Source organism: Ursus americanus, chromosome 29 (assembly GCF_024610735.1).
Source record: "Ursus americanus isolate L20-20 chromosome 29, mUrsAme1.1.p, whole genome shotgun sequence".
Classification (NCBI taxonomy): Eukaryota; Metazoa; Chordata; class Mammalia; order Carnivora; family Ursidae; genus Ursus; species Ursus americanus.
In genome coordinates, this window is record NC_142155.1 from 8,091,980 (window position 1) to 8,110,901 (window position 18,922).

Below are 18,922 nucleotides of genomic sequence, written 5' to 3' on the forward strand. Positions count from 1 at the left end.
TATTTAATTTTAATGAGCTCGGATTCTATGAAACTAATGTGTAATAGTGAATTGGCTAGTGAGTGATCCTGCATGTTCTAGTTTCAGCATCTCAATGGAACTTATTTTTCATTACTTATCTATACTTAAAGAAGAGTTGATGCACATACCATAAACTCTCCTCTTTTGTGGCATTTGCAAATCGGGATTTCCCTTGTGGATGCTCTCAGGTCTATTCTCTCATGAAAGTGAAGGATGCGTAGTATGTAGTTCAGTCAAAAAGCTGCTGACTACTGGCATGTCTGCAATGTGCTTGTTGGTTAATGTCTTTTACGCCATAACTATACAATGGGATTTGCTTTCCCCAAGCACCAAATGCTGTTAGATTTATATGTAATTCCAAATTAAGAAATTAAATAAAGACTCTCCATAGAAGTGAATCAGTGACACTACTTCAGACTTACCAAACCTATATCTACACATTTTACTTAAATAACTGTGTAGTCCCTGGCTTTAAGTACTATCTTTAGATGGGTGATACCCAAATTTACCACTCTAGCCCAGACCACAACTCAGCTGAGTTCCCAGATGTTCATGTGCCTACTGGACATCTTCTCATGGGTACATCTAAAAGATATAACATTGTTATGATTATATCATTACTCTGTTCCACCACCCCAGCCTGTTCTTCCTTATATCAGTAAATGCACCAACAACATTCAATTCAAATCAAACATGGAGTCATCCTCAATTCTTCCAGCTCCCTGCAAATTCATATCACTCCCGTAAACCTGTCAACTCTACCTCCAATAGGCATCTCAGTTTCACCTACTTCTCTATATTGCCTCTGTCATCCTACTTAAAACCAAGATGGCCTTTTACCAAGACTTCTGCAATTAACTTAAGCTGCCTCTTGCTGCTACTCTTGCCAATCTGCATGGATCACGAGAAATCTTACTGAAAGGTGAATCTGATCATGTCATCCCTATTCCATCAGGGCATGAACTAGTCCTCTCTGTGTTCCCAAGGCCCAACACAGAGGAGGCAATTTAATAGTCACTGAGTGAGTTAATGAATTGTGCACACAGTTTCAAAGAGTAAAAGGAGATGGTGAACTAAAAAGAGTTGAAAGGTCTTAAAAACCTAAGCTTGAAACTAAGCTCCTCCACTGTCTGACCAGCTCTTAAGCAAGTTACTTAATCTCTCTGATCATTATCTTTATCCTTACCCATAAGTGATATCACTTACCTTACAGAATTGCTATGAGGATTAAGTGACATAAAATTGAGATCATCATTCTAATGGTACCCAACAGATACTAGTCATACTGCTCCCACTTATATTCCCCAATATCTGTTGTTTGAAGACACCAGTAAATTTTACAAAAATGGTCTTGTTATTCTTCTAAGTACAGAGGGAAATTACAGAATAGTCATGAAATATCATTTAGGAATAATTAAGTATCTGAAAAAAAAAATCACAGCAAAGCAAAATCCTCAAAGTCGAAAAAAAATGGCCAATTCCCTTGAACTATTCTAACTGCTTTCCCATTCTGAACCATTTGCTGCAACTTCCCAGTTAAGACAACAGATTTAAAGGCACACATCTAATGTTGCCCCTTCATCAAATCCCTAAATCTACAGTAAAGTGATTCATTAAAAAGAAATCGGTCCACAAGGATGGGAAAAAACAAAGAGGAGACAATAGCAACAGTATTTTGGAAGTTGGAAAGCAAATGGTTGAGAGGCAATTGACTCAGCAAACCTGAGAGAGCTGAATCTCAAGTCTGGAAAAGGAAAAGATGGAAGACAACCCAAATTATACCACTGAATCTCAAAAGACATAACTATACTGCAAAGACACTTCTAGAACCAAGAGTGAAAAGACAGGGTCTAACATAAGAAAGACCAGATGAAAGCTGTTTAAGAAAGAGATTTCCTAATACCACCAACATGCACATACTCCACATTGCTAGACAAATACATCTGCACTCCCGTCACTACCCCAAGAGAAGCTTCGAGATTATTCTCTGGAAAAGACATTCTCTGGAATGAGCAGTGCCAGAACAATTAAGAGTGAGTGAGTGAGTGTGTGTGTGTGTGTTTTTATACATATATATATATTATACATGTATATTATATATATGTGTGTGTGTGTGTGTGTGTGTGTGTGTGTGTGTGTATATATATATATATATATATATATAAATTGCCACATGCTGAAAAAAACTCTCTTTGACCAAACTTTAGTTAGGCTCCTCTCAGCCTGCTTCTTGATGAGGTCGTGCCACTAGGCTTTCCATGTCTGTCCTATCCTTGTTGGGTCTACATCGGACAATTTTAGCAAGAATCCTGACAAGCCAATTTGGAGAAATTCCCTCTTCCTTGATATCTGCTCAAGTTTTTCATTCCCTAACTTTGATGTATAAATCCCTGAACTGCCTTCAAGAGTATCCCATTCTTGTTATTTTCTCTCAGTTATTTTGTATCCACTGACCCCCTCACTCTGCTTATTGCCTATAATCCCCAGCTGTCTTTGCTGTATTCAAAACTGAGCCCCATCTCTCTCTTCTGTTGTTTGTAATACCCTTTGCTACAGATTGCTATGGACTTAATTTTGTTGCTCCCCCAACAGAATTCATATTTTTTAATATGTGAACACTAACTTCCAATATAACTATATTTGGAGATAGGGCTTTAGGAGGTAATTAGGTTAAATGATATCATAAGTGTGAGATCCTGATACAGGAGGACTAGTGGTCTTATGAAAAGAGGAAAAGAGATCTCAGATACCCCTTCCCCCCCGCCAATGGCCATGTGATTATACAGCAAGATGGTGGCTATCTGAAAGCCAAAAAGAAGAGTCCTCACTGTAACTCAACCATGCTGGTACCCTGATCTCAGACTTCCAGCCCCCAGAACTGTGAGAAAATAAATTTCTGTTGTTTAAGACATCCAATTTATGGCATTTTGTTATGGCAGACCAAACAGACTAATACTCTCCTACTGCAATAATCTTGAATGGTCTTCCTTGTGATTTTAACAAGTGTCGAAATAATTTTCCTTTAATGACATAACAGCAGAAATGAAATATTCACTAGAAGGTATAAAAAATAGAGTTGAGGCAATTTTTCAGAAAGCCAAGAAAAGAGAAAGAGAAAGTGGGACGGGGGGGGGGGGGGAGAAAAAGATATGGAAATGAAGCAAACAAAAAGATTAAGCATCAAAATACCAGGAACAACAGACATCCTGCCCCCCTCAAAAAACAGAAGGCAGAAAACGAAAATGTCCAAAGAAACTGAAGAGTCTAGCCAAAATGCCCATTAAGTCCTCAATACAGTAACTGGGAAGCACACACACACACACACACACACACACAGACACTAGAAATATCAAATATCAGAACACCAGAAATAAAGAAAAGATGCTACACACATCTAGAGAAATCGGAAGAAAAAAACATGGGTCATATCCAAAGGATCATGAATCAAAATGACATCAGCAACACTGAAGCAGGAAGTCAAAAAAGCAATGCCTATAAAATTCCAAAAGAAAATTATTTCTGACTTAAAGCCCTGTATTTAGGCAAACAACCAGCCCGAACTGGAGCAATACGACCCAAGAGACAGCCACGTTGAGCAGTCATCACAGACATCCACTGACTTTGGACCCCATGAAGCTAGCTTAGATTCTTATCTGAACTTGTCTTATTCTAACTCTGTACTGATGATGTACTTGTGTTTGGAGAAACTGTGGACACTTCATATCCTCCCCTATTAAATTAAATATTATTTTCTACCTAGTGCATGGTTTATATGAGACTAAATCTCTTCTTCAATAAGGTTTCATTTAATTGTTCTCAGAATCCTAAATGCTTATAACAAATTATCCTTCAATAATGAAGTCCGATTTATTCATCCCACAAAAGACAAATTTTAGACATGTTACTATTTGCTCCCAGAAAAACATTCAGAAAAAACCCATGCAATCAACATTCACACTTACTAAAGCATGTTTGCTTGTGAAGAGTATTTAAAAAGACACTGTAAAGGAAATTTTAAAAAGACATCTCAATTCCCAGTGCTATTATACTAAAAAGCTTAAACACATTTTAAAGCCTGATTACATACACGTATCATTGGAGTTAGGTCAGCAAATGTGAAATTCTTGAAATTCCTTATGTTTTTCAGGAAAAGAACAGACATATTTTACAATATGCCATCATCAACTAAAAATTATCTTGTTTTTAGAACTTAAATGACAACTGATATTTTTTAAGTAAATACTATAGTAACCTGTAGAAGTACAGTTGACCCTTAAATAACATGGGTTTAAATTGCATGGGTCCACTTGTGGATTTTTTTCAATAAATACATTGGAAATTTTTTTCAGATTTGTAACAATTTGAAAAAACTCACAAATAAACCACATAGCCTAGAAATGTTGACAAATTTAAGAAAAAGATCTATCACGAATTTATAAAATACAGATACAAGTCTAATAAAACGTATGTAGATATTACTCTAATTTATCATTTGATACCATAAAATATATTTAAATCTACTAGAAAAGTTAAAATTTATAAAAATTTACACAAACACAAACCATACATGACACCATTCACAGTTGAGAGAACCATAAACAAACATACAGTATTGAGTCATAACTACATAAAATTAACTATAGTGCATACTGTGCATACCCACATCCTGCTGCTATTGCCGTGCTCAAGTGCTACAAGTTTCCACTTAAAATACCACGTGACACTAATCATCTCCCAGGGAGCAGTTCATCTCCAGTATATTTTGTATTATGGTAGAAAGTGATCTCTTACAGTTCTCCCTATCAGTAAAGTTTGGGGGGAGTCTAAAGTTACATGCAGATTTCCAACTGTTGGGGTGGGGGTCAGCACCCCTAACCCCCATGTTTTTCAAGGGTCAACTGTAATCTACAGAAGCACTAAGTAATCTACAGAAGGCAATCTGTAGGCTTTCAGAGGCATTATGCTTTCACTTATTCTTTGTTTAAAGGTAAGAACCAGAGCACCAGAAGGCTCCCTGGGGACCAGACGTATTCAAGGCTGCAGTGACAAATAATACACATCCATATTCTTCCTTCTGAACAACTGCCGTGATAATCCCAATATAACCACCCTGGACCACAAACAGAACGGGTAGGCCCATCCACAAAATAGGAGCCATCACCTACTCCCCTTTACCTTCAAAGATTACACTTCAAATATTATAGCTATGATTCATAACAATGCCTTATATTTTACTGTCTAGGGTATTAGGAATTGAGTACTAGATAAAGGTAATTTAGAGTCGGGCTGAAAGAGCCAGAATAAGATATAAAAAGGAAGAAAGAAGCATTAAATAGAGTATGCAGAACCTTGTAAGCTTGCCTTCTACATAATTTATTCCATTAATTAATTACTTAGCCTCCTATTATGTATTACATACTGCGAAGTGCTAGGGATATAATGGTGAGCAAAAAGAGACACAATCTGGCCTTGTATAGCTTTTTTTTTTTTTTTTTGTAAGATTTTATTTTTAAGTAATCCCTACACCCAAATGTGAGGCTTGAACTCACAACCTCGAGATCAAGAGTCGCATGCTGCACTGACTGAGCCGGCCAGGTATGCTGGCCTCATGCAGCTTTCTAATAGGAAAACAATCACCTGGAACAAGGCAGTTAATAAAACTGACAAAAATCCCTGCCCTTCAGCATCTTACACTCTAGTTGGGGGTAAGAGGGTGGCAGAGATGTATCAAATTTGCCTTTCAAAAAGTCTACTCTTTCATCTGGCCAGGCCCTGGCCTTTGGCACGCGAGCTTTAAACTGGCAGCTACTCTCATCTGATCAGTATATCCTGAAGGCTACTAGCTTCTCTGGCGTGCAGATACTGTGAAAAAATAGGGCACCAGGTAACAGCAGGCTATGGTTGGTGCATTCTGTGTGGACCTATCACAATCTTTCACTGAGCATTTCAGTTCCATAGGAATTTCTTTGTACAACAAAATTCTCCAAAATATTTCAGCAGGGTTCCCTCTAGTCACTAAATTACCTTTGAAAAGGCCTTCCTAGAAAACATTTCCAAGTTAATCTTGTTCTGCTAGTTGTACAAAGTACTGGAATTATGTAATTGCTGTAATCCTGGATAATGCGGTACTAAAATTTGCTATTATCTTGGTTTTATCAGCAATGACCATTCGTTAACAATGGGGAGAAAATACCTACCACAAAGTCTAAACTCATGACAAAGAAATAAAATAAGTGGAGCAGCCAGGAGCCTCCTTCTCCCTCTGCTGCTCCCCCTGCTTCTGCTCTCTCTTACTCTCTGTCAAATAAATTTTAAAAACCAAATAACCCTTTGAGGGAAAAGGATATGAGAACAAACACATTTTATGATACCACATTAAATCACCCCACTTTCCTGTTATTGTTTATTTCTCCAAATGATATTGTTCTCTTTCATTGCACTTCTCTGATTAAAAACATTTTTAGGGGCACTGGGGTAGCACAGTCAAATAAATAAACAAATAAAAGAATTAAATAAAAATTAAAAATAAATAAACATATATATAAATTAAAATTAAATAAAATAAGAGGGGTGCCTGTGTGGTTCAGTTAGTTAAGCGGCTGCCTTTGGCTCAAGTCATGATCCCAGAGTCCTGGGACAGAGCCCCACATTGGGCTGCCTGCTCAGTGGGGAGTCTGCTTCTCCCTCTCTCTCTGCCCCTCCACCCACTTGTGTGCTCTCTCAAATAAATAAAATTTTTTAAAAAATTATAACTTAAAAAAATTAGAAACCATCTCAAGATAACAAGATCTAAAAACTACCTCAATTCAATTAAGAAGTCCAATATGCACTCATTTGTTTTTTTTAACGAATTTTATTGAGCCCCTATCACAGGCCAGCCACTGTTTTAGCTTTAGATAGTGATGAGAAAATAAAAGCTCTAATGTTTCTCAGTAAACAACACTAAAAAAGACAAAGAAATGCTGGGGCACCTAGGTGGCTCAGTTGATTAAGCATCTGCCTTTAGCCCAGGTCATGATTCCAGGGTCCTGGGATCGAGCCCCACATCAAGCCCCACACTGGGCTCCTTGCTCAGCGAGGAACCTGCTTCTCCCTCTCTCTCTGCCTGCCACTCCCCCTGCCTGTGCGCTCTCTCTCTGTCTCTCTGTCAAATAAACAAATGAAATCTTAAAAAAAAAAAAAAAAAAGGACAAGAAATGTCTAGGTCAGCTATGACACTCTTTCTGGTTTTAATAGCAGTAGTTACAACTGATCTTAGCCACGATCCTGATGTACAGTCATACTGTACTACCAAATACAGCCTCAGCAAGTCCACTGTACTGATTAATATTTAGAGCTAAGTCTATTACCATGCGATTCTTAGAAACAGACTTAGAACACCAAAGCTAACTTCACCTTAACTGGTACAGCTAAAATTAACATGCCGACGAAACAAGAGGGTTAAGAAAACAAAAGCAAATATTTTATTGGTAAGTTCATTATATGCTTATCAAGTATTAAAAATATTTATAAAATGATTTGAAAACTGATACTATCAGGGAAATTACTCTAAATGCATATAAGCTGAATTATGAAAATTGGTTATATGACATTCTTACCGATTTTCAGAAACAAAATCATTAACTATGCTTCAGATATAAACTCCTACCTAATTTACAATCACAAAACAAGTTTGAAATAGACATAATTTAAATAATATATGGAGATAAGATCTAACAATTACAAATATTTATGCCCCTAACATGGGAGCAGGCAATTATATAAACCAATTAATAACAAAATTAAAGAACCAGCAGGCAATTATATAAACCAATTAATAACAAAATTAAAGAACCACATTGATAATAATACAATAATCACAGGGAACTTTAACACCCCACTCACTGCAATGGACAGATCATCTAAGCAGAAGATTAACAAAAAAACAAGGGCTCTGAATGACACACTAGACCAGATGGACTTCACAGATATATTCAGAGCATTCCATCCTAAAGCAACAGAATACATATTCTTCTCGAGTGCACATGGAACATTGTCCAGAACAGATCACATACTGGGTCACAAATCAGGTCTCAACCAGTACCGAAAGACGGGGATCATTCATTGCATATTTTCAGACCACAATGCTTTAAAACTTAAAGTCGGGGCGCCTGGGTGGCTCAGTCGTTAAGTGTCTGCCTTTGGCTCAGGGCGTGATCCTGGAGTTCTGGGATCGAGCCCCACAGCAGGCTCCTCTGCTGTGAGCCTGCTTCTTCCTCTCCCACTCCCCCTGCTTGTGTTCCCTCTCTCGCTGGCTGTCTCTATCTCTGTCAAATAAATAAAAAAACAAACAAACAAACAAAAAACTTAAAGTCAACCACAAGAAAAAATTTGGAAGGACCACAAATACACGGAAGTTAAACAGCATCTTACTAAAGAATGAATGGGTCAACCAGGAAATTAAAGAATTTTTTTAAAAAATCATGGAATCAAATGAAAATGGAAACACAACTGTTCAAAACCCGTGGGATGCAGCAAAGGTGGTCCTAAGAGGGAAGTATATAGCAATACAAGCCTTTAACAAGAAACAAGAAAGGTCTCAAATACACAACCTAACCTTACACCTAAAGAAGCTGGAGAAAGAATAGCAAATAAAGCCTAACCCTAGCAGAAGAGAATGAATAAAGATTAGAGTAGAAATCAATGAAATAGAAACCAAAAGAACAGTAGAACAGATCAACAAAACTAGGAGCTGGTTCTCTGAAAGAATTAATAAGATCGATAAACCCCTGGCCAGACTTATCCAAAAGAAAAGAGAAAGGACCTAAATAAATAAAATCATGAATGAAAGAAGAGAAATGACAACCAACACCAAAAAAATACAAATTATAAGAACATATTATGAGCAACTATATGCCAACAAATTAGGCAATCTGGAAGAAATGGATGCGTTCTAGGAACGTATGAACTACCAAAACTGAAACAGAAAGAAACAGAAAACCTGAATGGACCCATAACCAGCAAGGAAATTGAAGCAGTAATAAAAAATCTCCCAACAAACAAGAGTCCAGGGCCAGATGGCTTCCTAGGGGAATGCCACCAAACGTTTAAAGAAGAATTAATACCTATTCTTCTGAAGTTGTTTCAAAATACAGAAATGGAAGGTAAACTTCCAAACTCTTTCTTTGAGGCCAGCATTACCTTGATCCCAAAACCAGACAAAGACCCCCACTACAAAGGAGAATTACAGACCAACATCGCTGATGAATATGGATGCAAAAATTCTCACCAAGACAGAATAGCCAATAGGATCCAATAGTACACTAAAAGGATGATTCACCATGACCAACTGGGATTTATTTCTGGGCTGCAAGGGTGATTCAACATTCACAAATTAATCAATGTGATATATGTTAATAAAACAAAGGACAAGAACCATATGATCCTCTCAACAGATGCAGAAAAAGCATTTGACAAGCACAGCATACTTTCTCGACTAAAACTCTTCACAGTGCAGGGATAGAGGGAACATACCTCAACATCATAAAAGCTATACACAAAAAGCCCACAGTGAATATAATTCTCAATGGGGAAAAACTGAGAGCTTCTCCCCTAAGGTCATGAACATGACAGGGATGCTCACTGTCAAGACTGATGTTCAACATAGTACTAGAAGTCCTAGCCTCAGCAATCAGACCACAAAAAGAAATAAAAGGCATCTGAATCAGCAAAGAAGAAGTCAAACTCTCTACAGATGACATGATACTCTATGTGGAAAACCCAAAAGACTCCACCCCAAAATTGCTAGAACTCATACAGGAATTCAGCAATGTGGCAGGATATAAAATCAATGCACAGAAATCAGTTACATTTCTATACACTAACAATGAGACAGAAAGAGAGAAAGTAAGGAGTCAATCCCATTTACAATTGCACCAAAAACCATAAGATATCCAAGAATAAAAAGAGGCAAGGATCTGTACTCAGAAAACTATAGAACACTCATGAAAGAAACTGAGGAAGACACAAAGAAATGGAAAAACATTCCATGCTCATGGACTGGAAGAACATTTTTTTTTTTTAAGATTTTTATTTATTTATTTGACAGAGAGAGACAGCCAGCGAGAGAGGGAACACAGGCAGGGGAGTGGGAGAGGAAGAAGCAGACTCCCAGTGGAGGAGCCTGATGTGGGGCTCGATTCCAGGACTCTGGGATCACGCCCTGAGCTGAAGGCAGATGCTTAACGACTGAGCCACCCAGGCGCCCCTGGAAGAACAAATATTGTTCAAATGTCTTTGCTACCTAGAGCAATCTAAAAATGAACCATATCAAAGTACCATCAACTTTTTTCACAGAGCTGGAACAAATAATCCTAAAATTTGTATGGAACCAGAAAAGACCTTGAATAGCGAAAGGAGTGTTGAAAAAGAAAGCCAAAGCTGAAGATATCACAATTCCGGACTTGAAGCTCTATTACAAAGCTGTAATCATCAAGAAGTACAGTACTGGCACAAAAACAGACACACAGATCAATGGAACAGAACAGAGAACCCAGAAATGGATCCTCAACTCTATGGTCAACTAATCTTCGACAAAGCAAGAAAGAATATCCAATGGGAAAAAAGACAGTCTCTTCAACAAATGGTGTTGGGAAAATTGGACAGCCACATGCAGAACAAAACTGGACCATTTCCTTGCACCATATACAAAAAGAGACTCAAAATGTATGAAAGACCTAAATGTGAGACAGGAATCCATCAAAATCTTAGAGGAGAACACAGGCAGCAACCTCTGTGATCTCAGCCACAACTTCTTGCTAGATACATCTCCAAAGGCAAGGGAACCAAAGGCAATAATGAACTATTGGGAATTCATCAAGATAAAAAGCTTTTGCACAGAAAAGGAAACAGTCAACACCACCAAAAGACAACCAACAGAATGGGAGAAGATACTTGCAAATGACATATCAGATAAAGGGCTAGTATCCAATATCTATAAAGAACTTATCAAACTCAACACCCAAAGAAAAATCCAACGAAGAAATGCACAGAAGACATGAACAGACATTTCTCCAAAGAAGACATACAAATGGCCAACAGACACATGAAAAAAATGCTCAACATCACTTGGCATCAGGAAATACAAATCAGGGCGCCTGGGTGGCTCAGTCAGTTAAGGGTCTGCCTTTTGCTCAGGTCACAATCCCAGGGTCCTAGGATTGAGCCCCACATCAGCTCCCTGCTCAGCGGGAAGTCTACTTCTCCCTCTGCCTCTCCACACCCTCACCACTTGTGCGCATGCTCTCTCTCTCTCAAAAAAGTAAAATCTTTAAAAAAAAAAAAAAAAAAGACTTCCTCTTGCTATTTCTTCCATAAACATTACAATTTTTATTATTTCTTCCTTGTAATTTGGATTTAAATTCTTCAATGAGTAGACTACAAGAAAGTACACGCCAGAAGTTCTTTTTTTTTTTTCTCACACCAGAAGTTCTTGACTTGAGTGGTCTGTGCTAAAAGGTAAACATGATGATATGTGGAGTTAATTTTATCTTCCAGGTAACACTGCATTTAAATGACTAGCTGAGAGTCAGACAAATATTCAAAGGACTGGAGCATTTCATTGGAATTTTTCATTTTATTGATTTAGTTATAGAATACCTTTATAATACTGCTTCTTAATTGACATATCAATAAAAATATGCAGTAAGAATGTTCAGATATTTCACAAAATGAGAAACTTGAACTATCTTTTGAATTTCTTTTCAATTTAATTTAATTAATTACTTCCAACCCCCCACCATGACATGCTTTGAAGACTATATCTACCAAGCTATCTGTAAAAAAAAAAGTTTGGTGTCCTTTGGCTGGGATCCTCCTTACCTTTTCAACATCAGAAACTCTTGGGGCACAATCCTTGGACTGTGTCTATCTACTCTCATCTCCTTGCTTTCTCGTCCAGTCTTAAATATTTAAACATTACCCACATGCTAATAATGTCCAAATTTCTACCTTCAGGTGGGGTGCCTGGATGGCTCAGTCATTAAGTGTCTGCCCTTGGCTCAGGGCGTGATCCTGGAGTCCTGGGATCAAGGCCTGCATCAGGCTCCTCCGCTGGGAGCCTGCTTCTTCCTCTCCCACTCCCCCTGCTTGTGTTCCCTCTCTCGCTGGCTGTCTCTATGTCAAATAAATAAATAAATAAAATCTTTAAAAAAAAAAATTCTACCTTCAGGTAACACCTCTCTATTGAATTCTAGGTATCTAGAGCTCATAGCCTACTTAGTATCACCAGTTAGGAGACCAACAGCCATCTCAAACTTATCATATCCTAAAATGACCTCCTATCTCCCCTTTCAAATTTACTCCTTAGACCTCTTCTTCTCTTACTAAATGACAATTTCATCCTTACTCTTGCTCATGCCAAAAATTTTGACATCATCCTCAACTCACCTCTTTCCCTTTCTACATCCAATCCTTTGGCAAATTCTGTTGGCTCTATCTCTTAATTACATCCAGAATCTGACCAGGTCTCACCAGTGCAACCAATTCCACCTTGTTCCTAGGCAACACTGTCTCTCACCAAGATTACTGCAGTAGCTTCTTCTGACTGCTTTTCCTGCTTCCTCCGTTCCCGACACAGAGTCCGCACTCGGTATAGCAGTTTGATCCTTTTATAACATAAATTATGTAGTATTCTCTGCTCAACACTCTCCAATGCCTCCCATCTTGCTCACATAAAAGCCCAACTCTTCACAGTGGCCCCAAGATTCTTCACAAATTAAATTGTACCCCCTGCTCATAAGCATTCTGACGTCATTTCTACCTACTCTCCCTGGTCCATGATGGTCTCCTTGCTATTCCTTGAGCACACTAGGCATGCATCCATTTCAGGATTCTGGTATTTATTGATTCAATACATCTGCCTGAAAGATACCAGTAAACTTTGTTCCCTATCTTCTTTAGGCCTTTGCTCTATTACCATCTTATCAGGGAGGCTTCACAGACCACCTTTTATAAAATAGCAACCCATCCATCCACTCAAAACCAGCAGCCGTACTACCCTTCCCTACTTTGTTTTTCCTATAGCACTTAACATCTGACATGTATTATTTACTTATTTAGAGTATAAGCTTCTTGAATCCAGAGGCTTTGTTTTATTCACTGCTATGAATATGGAAGCCTAAAAACAGTGCTTGGCACAAAATAGGCATTTGTTAAACTGACAAATTAATTTTACAGCTCTGCCAACTATAAAATAGCTAGTGTTACTGCAGTGAGGTAAGAAACCAAAAGCAAAGAAACAACACTTCAACTGGACTACACCACCTCCATCACAGCAAATCTAAACCTTCCATCAGGCCTTCTGAAATACTGAAAATAGATTAAGGAGATCCACTTGTACTTGATGGCCCTCGAGACGGGAATCTCAGTACTTTCTCAGCAGTTCCCAGGTCCTCACTACTCTTGATTTTGTTAGGGAACATACCTCATGGTATGCAATGGTAGTGTTGATCCATTCATATTCATTCAGCTTCATACCAATTCTGAATGTTCTTTGGTTGAAGTGAGGGCTGATGTCACTTTTCTTATGTGACTAAATATAAAGCAAACAAGAATCTAAGAAAAAGAAGGCAAATGTCCATTCTTAGCTAGGCATTCCCACTTCACAGAACTCTCCAAAAGTTCATTATATACTGAGATGGGTCTCTTGATTAAATGTTCTTAAATAATGAGAAAGGCTTTCAGGAAGTAGTTTTTCAACTGGACATAAATTTTGCTATTAACTTTTAATTAGTTCATAGAGTAAATATTGCAAATTCCTCCAGACATTTGAGTTTAAAAAAAAAAAAAAAGTCAAGTTAATGTAATAGAATCAATAAATCTTTTTCACAGAATTAGTCCTCAACCAGATGTCTGAGGATTAATGGGTAAAAGCTTTAGACGCAACCATGTGTTATTTAATAATATTTTCTAACCTCTGGGAATAACACTAATTTCACTAACTTTGAAAGAACAAACTGAAAAATACTTAAGGACTTTAGGAACAATTTTCCTTTCTCATCTACCAGCCACCAGCAAAAAGGCAACCATCAGAACACTAAAATGCTAATTCTCTGACAAATCCATTCTGAAATAGCTTCTATAGAAAATACTGAGTGATTCACTTAGTTTCAGTTCTTCTCACTTTTAGGAAGAACTATACACTTCTCTTGTGATTATAAATACTAACTTTCAAGTAGTAATAGAATGAGACTCTACAATAAGTACTTTAACAATAAGTCTTCCTACAAAATGTAATCTCTTCAGCACATAATGTCACATACTTATGGGGGAACTGTTTGGGGAAAGTGAAATTTCAGGGGACTGTACCATGAAGTACCATTATTACAAGTACGTTCTGCAAGGATTTACTGAATTCCTATTATGTGTCAGCCACAGCACCAAAAAAATAATAATAATAGTATCTCTCATCCTAAACAAAAAACAAAAGCACATTTTTTTCTAAAAACAAAAAACAAAACAGAAACACATGTAGAAATAAAATCCTAAAAATTCCTAAAATTACAAAGTGATCTCCCATTGTCATTAAAAGAATTCCAACTAATTATTTGGGGGGGGGGGGGTAGGAACAAGTACTCAAGAAATAAGTGCTGTGCCATGTCCCTAAGCGCTGTAAAGTGGGCAAAGTTAGTTAGTCTAAACCACCTTCTCCTTCCTTATCTTTTCTCCATCTGAGAACACAAACTTAGGCCCAAAAAATAGGCAAAAATCAAGACATAAAGGCTATTTTAATTCCCTGAAATGAAGACTCAGACCCCAAACTACAAACCCTACTTTTCAGCAAGTAAATTAGGGGGAAAAAAAACCAAAGCAAATATTTTCTTGCCTTATAAAGAAGTCTACATTTGTTTGCCTTATTAACTCCTTAGGACTAATACTTATTTAAAATATTAATTTGAACATTTCAAACATTGACACTATCTACCATGTTCACATTGCTTTTTCCTGACCTTTCCTCCTGTCCCTCTCTCACCGATAAAAATCTTTGTTCTCCCCTGGCTAAAGTGTTCCATATAATTAAGTGACCAAAGTAAAATACTCTTATATGCGAACATCAAGGCAGGATTACTTTGTGTGACTGAAGTCAGCCCAAGGGGACTTACTTAGGCTTTAGAGAGACAGCAATTTAAGCTGATCCTGAAGGTCCAAGAATTTCAACAGAGAATTATGGAGTGGTATTCTAGACAAATAAAATGGCGAAAGCAGAAATTTAAAAATGTGGAACTCAAACTGGAGGGCAGATTGCGAAGGAGGAGAAGAAAAAAGACTCGGTGAAAGATGAAGCTGGAAAGGCAGACCTATGTCAAAGTATAAAGGTCCTTAACTCTAATTCTTTATTCTACAGGCAATGAGGAGCAACCTAATTAAATCAGCATATTGGAAAGATGACTGTGTTCTGACAGAAGAGACTGTATGTAAGAATTCAATACGATGTGGGGGGAAAAAAACAACGTATCAAAATTACGGCAGTATCAGAGAGAATGATAGAATTGGCTAGATACCAGACAGCAAATAATTACTAAGTGCATGAATGAACAAACAAATAAACTGAATAGATTTAGTAGCGGACTGGGTGTTTCAAGACAAATTAAAAGAAAAATTAAGGGGCGCCTGGGTGGCTCTGTCGGTTAAACATCTGACTTCAGCTCAGGTCACGGTCTCGGGGTCCTGGGATTATGCCCGCATTGGGCTCCCGGCTCAACTGGGAGTCTGTTTATCCCTCTCCCTCTACCCCTCCCCCCACTCATGCATGCTCGCTTGCTCTAATAAATAAAATCTTCAAAAAAAAAAAAAAAAGGAAAGAAAAAGTAATACTATATGAGAAATCTAATCCTTGACATATAAAGATAGTCAATTGGCTATTAATTTTATAAGACTTAGGGCTTCTAGGTGGCTTAGTCGGTTGAGCGACTGACTTTTTACTTCAGCTCAGGGGGTGATCTTGGGGTCCTGCAATTAGTCCCACGTGGGGCTCCACACTTAGTGGAGATTCTCTCTCCAGTAAGGGATTCTCTCTCTCTCTCTCGCCTTATGCCTCTTCCTCACTCATAATGCACACTCTGTAATAGGCGAATAAATCTTTTTAAGATTTTATTCATTTATTCATCAAAGAGAGAGAGAAAACATGCACAAGCAGGGGGAGAAGCTGGCAGAGGGGGAAGCAGGCTCCCACCTGATGTGGGACTCAATCCTAGGCCCCTAGGCCCCTGGGATCATGACCTGAGCCAAAGGCAGACGCTTAACCGACTGAGCCACCCAGGCGTCCCAGGTGAATAAATCTTCAAAAAAAAAAAAAAAGATTTTTTTTTTTTATAAGACTTTGTCTCATAAATCCACTACTCAGCAAATTCAGTATGGCAATCATCTTTTAAGGTTATTGTTCAGCAACTAGATTTTTCTGATTATTACAATCTGTTGAACTATACATAAACCTCAAATCAGAACTATTCATTGCTGGGGCGCCTGGGTGGCACAGCGGTTAAGCGTCTGGCTTGGGCTCAGGGCGTGATCCCGGCATTATGGGATCGAGCCGCACATCAGGCTCCTCCACTGGGAGCCTGCTTCTTCCTCTCCCACTCCCCCTGCTTGTGTTCCCTCTCTCAATGGCTGTCTCTCTAAAAAAAAAAAAAAAAGAACTATTCATTGCTGGTCATTCAACTTAGCATTTCACACAAATGTGTTGGATAAATAAAATTAAGGAAATAGAGTAACATAATAGATTCTCAAAACATGGATAAAACCACAAAGTTTTACCTAATAGCTGACAAAGTTTAGGCAAGAGTTAGACTTTTTCTCCAAGTAGGTATCAATAAAAAGTAGATTTGTAAAGTAACCAAATAAATAAAACACCATAATGGAGATTTCTCTGAGTTAGAAAAATCTACCTGGACTTTTGATTTTCAGAGCAAGACCTGAGATAAACACAATTCATTTGTTATTATGATCCTTCCTGAAAAGTATTTTAGGCTGCTGGGTGGCTCAGTTGGTTAAGCGTCTGACTCTTGATTTCTGCTCAGGTCGTGATCTCAGGGTCATGAAAAGGAGCCCGGCATCAGGCTCCACGCTGGGCGTAGATTCTCCCCCTCCCTCAACCCCTACCCCCGCACCTATGTGCCGTCTCTGTCTCTCAAAATAAATAATTTTTTTTAAGTGTTTTATGATCCCAGGGTCCTGTGATGGGAGCCCCGCATCAGGGGTCCCTGGCTCACCAAGGTGTGTGCTTCTCCTTCTGCCCCTCCCCTCACTCATGCTTGCATGCGCACCCGTGCTCTCTCTCTCTGAAATAAATAAAATCTTTTAAAAAAATAAATAAAAAGTGTTTTATGAAACCACAATGGTTTTGTCAAGGCACATAAAAAAGTAATCAAATAATTAACTTTTCACAAATAAAACAGTGATTATATGATCCAAAGCTTCATACATCTTCCCAGCTCTTAAAGCATGACGATATCTCAAAGGAATGCTATTTATAGGGTTAAAGGGCTTCAGTTTCCCTAAACAGAGTTTAAAATAAGCAAACTGTTGTGTTGTTTTTTTAAGTAGATCTCACAATGAAAACCCTCTCCACCACCACACACTGGGCATTTTGCCTTCACGCCTAACCACCAACGCAGCTGTGAATGGTTTCCTTTAAAGTCGATGCTTTCCACCTACACCAAAATTCAATCTTGAGTTTTAACAGTATCGACTTTATAAAGCCCTAGTTATTAAGGCCAATTGAGTTCAAAAACTTTAAGTCAGAGTAGTTTAAGTACTCAGTTACTATTTTTATAATCTCATTCATTTTCTGGACTTAATTACACAGTGATTATTCAACAATTAAAATTCAACTCAGCTACAATTTAGTCTCAATTCACAAGAATTACCGTCCTGGAATAGAATCCATTAGAACTACCGAGGAGTGCTCGTCATGAAGGAAGAACTTCTTCACACTCATGGCTTGAGCCTGCTTTTTTCCTTCAGTTTACTTGCTCACATTAAAGTAGTATTAATCACAACGTTCTCATAAGCCCCATTCAACACTGATAGTGCTTCATAAAAACGCACTTTCATACTAATTTTTTATTGAGGTGATAAAAGAGCGGGTTTTTTTAACATTTTATTTATTTATTAGAGAGAGCACAAGAAGGGGGAGCAGAAGAGGGAGAAGCAGGCTCCCCACTGAGTAGGGAGCCCGATATAGGGCTCAACCCCAGGACCACGAGATCACAACCCAAGCCCAAGGCAGAGGCCGCCCAGGAGCCCCATGAGCAGGCTTTTTTTTAAAGCCAAATACACTATTTTAAAAGGCTTTATAACCAACAACAGGGCCCTTCCCTTCCTTCTACCCTCCCCCCCAACACACACACACACGTGGTTGCTCTGTAAACTTGCTGCCTGCCTGTCATTCTAGGACTTCCCTGCACTGCTCTCTCTTGGGTATAGAGTATAATGGAGTCCTTTCATGTCCAAAGAAGTCTTTATTCTACCTTCAGACTTAAATGACAGATTGAAAACACACACACACACACACACACACACACACACACACACACACACACACACTGAATTCCATCTTGAAAGTTATTTTTCTTCAGGATTTTAAAGGTACAGCAAGTATTTTTAGCGTTCACAACTGCTGTCTTTCAGATTCCTGATCACTTTATACCCCTCTCTGGTTCTCCCTCTGAGCTGCAAGCTTAAAGGATCTTTTCTTAATGGATGTTCTAAATTTCCATGATGACAAAGCTAAATGTGCACTGCCTGAATTCACTGTGCTACCCCCACTGGGAGAACAGACGCGGTATGGAGGCACGCATCATACAAAGCTCAGGAATGTTCTGATCCTACTTCTACTATTTATTTGAAAACATGCTCCCCTATT

At 38.2% G+C, this 18,922-nt stretch overlaps 1 protein-coding gene across 6 annotated transcripts in view; it reads right to left on the reverse strand.

Annotated features, from left to right (window-relative positions):
- The window catches only part of MYO6 (myosin VI), a 138,279-nt gene that overhangs the window by 84,331 nt on the left and 35,026 nt on the right, over positions 1-18,922 (reverse strand). Inside the window, exon 1 of one of the 6 annotated variants that reach the window (XM_087856939.1) lies at positions 13,484-13,591. The exons of the other annotated variants lie outside the window; for them this stretch is intronic. The gene's annotated coding sequence lies outside the window, so the exon portion shown is untranslated. Of the gene's footprint in view, positions 1-13,483; positions 13,592-18,922 lie in introns of those variants that run through there. 6 annotated transcript variants of the gene reach the window in all.